This window comes from Thunnus albacares, chromosome 16, assembly GCF_914725855.1.
Source record: "Thunnus albacares chromosome 16, fThuAlb1.1, whole genome shotgun sequence".
Lineage (NCBI taxonomy): Eukaryota > Metazoa > Chordata > Actinopteri > Scombriformes > Scombridae > Thunnus > Thunnus albacares.
In genome coordinates this window covers 7,757,603-7,760,616 of record NC_058121.1, presented here as the reverse complement: position 1 = coordinate 7,760,616, position 3,014 = coordinate 7,757,603, and the positions used below count along the sequence as shown (strand labels likewise).

General features: G+C 39.7%; 1 long non-coding RNA gene across 1 annotated transcript; it reads left to right on the top strand.

Annotated features, from left to right (window-relative positions):
• The first annotated feature begins 1,645 nt into the window (after positions 1-1,645).
• LOC122965584 lies at positions 1,646-2,712 on the top strand. Its single transcript, XR_006398261.1, has 4 exons — positions 1,646-1,702; positions 1,825-1,869; positions 2,009-2,085; positions 2,366-2,712. It is a non-coding gene; the product is annotated as an uncharacterized LOC122965584 (long non-coding RNA).
• The last annotated feature ends 302 nt before the right edge of the window (positions 2,713-3,014 follow it).

The window sequence follows — 3,014 nt, the reverse complement described above, 5'->3', positions numbered from 1 at the left end:
AATCTTTGAACCTATTGGCTACTGTCTACACACATAACACATAACCATTTAGCTTTTTATTAGCTTTTTTCTAAATTTATCTGCATTCATATGCATCTATCTGTTTATAGAGATCAGCTTAAATTTAATCTGGATCGTCTCAAGTTGCTTATTGGACTTAAAATAACAACCAGTGCATGGAAGAAGGAAGTCTTGGCCCAGATATCCGTTATCCAGATATCCACTGGCTACCCCTGAAATACTGGCCATTGCACCCAGACGCTAAATTGTTGTCAGACAATAGCCGCTGGATTCTGAGACTGGGGTTGGGGTTAGTGTTAGTATGCACTAAATGCACTAAAAAGCAGACATTTTGTAAATGGTAAATGGCTGTCGGACCAATAGCATCACACCCTTTTGTTTGCATCTGACTGAAATGAAAGAAGATCCATTTTTCAAAACTGACTAAGACTTTTGAGTAGTAATTAAGTAACCTGCTAACCTTGCTGACATGAGTGCCTGATAGATGTAGCAACAGTAACTAAGGGGCAATTGTTTGTTTTTTTTCCTGTCATGCTGCCAACTCTTTCCAAAGGATTTACTCCCTGCTGAGACACCAGGAATTGACTGTTTCACCATTGTTTGATTGGTTTGACAGTTGAATTTGGGGAGGGTTAAACATCAGTTGTGATTGGATGCTAGCTGTGAGTGTTGAGTGTCACACCGGTAGTTGGTGTATGAAGAACAATGAAGTATGGAGAACAATGCCTGTATGTAGTACAAAATGTAAATGTCACATATATTTTTGTTATAATCTTTTGTTATCAGTTGTCTTTATAATGGGAGATTGTGGGGACAACAGTCAATCATTGGTCATGCTTTGTATTGTGATCTGGACTGATTTTGCCTTGTAGACACTGTCAATTACTCTAAATTAAAGGAGCCACTGATCACCTGTGAGGCAGTAACAATTATCCAGGATGTGACTACTAATAAGTGTTGTTGGCTAGGCTCTCTGAGTCCACCACTTCAAGAGAAGGTAGTTTACATGCCCATAAATTATTACAAAGTTATGTAATACACAGCTGCTTGTTTGGTTTAATGTATGTTGTCACTTTGCTGTACGGCAGTTCCGTTTAAGCCATGCAGTGGCTTTTTTCTTTTAATCCCTAGTGTACATGATTTATGTGAACTAATGGTAAACAGCTCCTTGTGTTTAACTTTGCTGTATGGCAGTGATACAGTGGTTTTGTTCTACTAATCCCCTTTTATGTTTGATCCTCTGAGAAGAATGGTGGCACTACTAGCAATCGGTATTTGTCCTAAATTTTTTTTTTAATACCACATTGAGTGCAGCTGTGTCAATGCATGAACATAAACATGAACATTCGCGACCATGGACATAATTATCCCCATTAGGTCTTTTTTTGTTTCTTTTTGTTGTTTAAACCAATTACATAAGTTGAAATGTAATTTGTTGATTCCACTGGTCTTTCAAAGTTTGCTAACAATTACTTTCACTCTCAAAAACCTTCCCCAGGATATTGCACCTGGATCCTGGCAAGAAGTTGGCTGTGAGGACCTTCCTTAAGTAAATGTTGAAACAACTTAGGTTCTATGTAACAGTATTGATATATGTGCAGTAATTTAAATGTACAGTCTTTCTTTTAAGGGTATCGCAATGCAGACATCTACCAGCACCTGTGGAGTATTCATACTCATGGTATGAATACATAACACATTTACATCTATTATCCCTTGACTGCATGAACATTTGCTAACAATACAATTATATCACAGTATGAGATACAATGTATACATGTTGAAGCATTCTTTTGTTTACAGTATGCGCTCTGCATTGTGCTGGATGGAACCTTTGACTTCACTGAGGTTTGTTTTCAGATTTCATGTTATTCAGTCTATTCTGCTCTTTATTGGAATGTTGGTTGACTTTTTGTCAGTAATAAGTCTTTTGTGAATGTATAGATGAACAAGAATCACCATTTAACTTGAATTTTTTATATTGCAGCCCAACATGATGCACATCAGAAAGTGGTGGCGTGCTCTACTGATGGAGTACGAGGAGCGACATGGATAACACAGACGGTAATTGTTTGCTCATCTTTGTAATGATTGTCACATTGGGGTAGGTTAATCTTTATTGTCAGGCACAACCTGATATGTGATTTACATCACTTTGCCACTTAGTCATAGTTTGTAAAACAGGGCATGTACGTAACACATAATTTTACACAATAATACAAGCAATAATACAAGACTGTTGGCAAAAGGACACTCAATAGACACTCAAAAAAGTATTTGCTGTGTGCAAGAATATGTAGGTATTGTAAAATGTGTTCCAATTCCCCCGCTCTTGTATTTTAAGAGCCTGCAATCGTTAAGGACATGCGCCCTGCCGTGCAGTATATTGAGGACAACCAATTGAAGTTCCTGGGTGGTGTGAAAGGGCTGAAATTGCTCATTTTGAAGGAGGAGGACCGACAAAGAATATTGACGGCAACCAGAGAGGGGGATCTGGAGGGAACTGGAATTCCTCCTCTTTTCCCTCGATCTGGAGGAAGACATGTAGTACTTCATGGAGGTCTGCGATGATCAGCAAAGCCTTTGACTCAGTGCAGCGTTTCTCAACTGACCACACACATACAGAGGTTTGGACGCAGGGCTACGGCGTGCCTCTCCACTGACGCACACACACACACACACACACACACACACACACACACACACACACACACACACACACACACACACACACACACGACATAGAGGCTTGGATGCAGGGTGCAGCATGGCGCCTCTCCACTGATATACACTTGTAAATGTAAATAGTTCCTTTTACAAACCTATACAAATGTGGTACCGTCTCTGACCACCGATGACACTACTGTCTCTCATTCATCACTTACCTGCAACCTCTGAGTCAACAAGATGGTTGAGATCTTTCTTCCACCTCTGCAACACCCTCAACAGACGCCAATCAACAATGCCAATCTCCTACAACTGGTTCACACCTC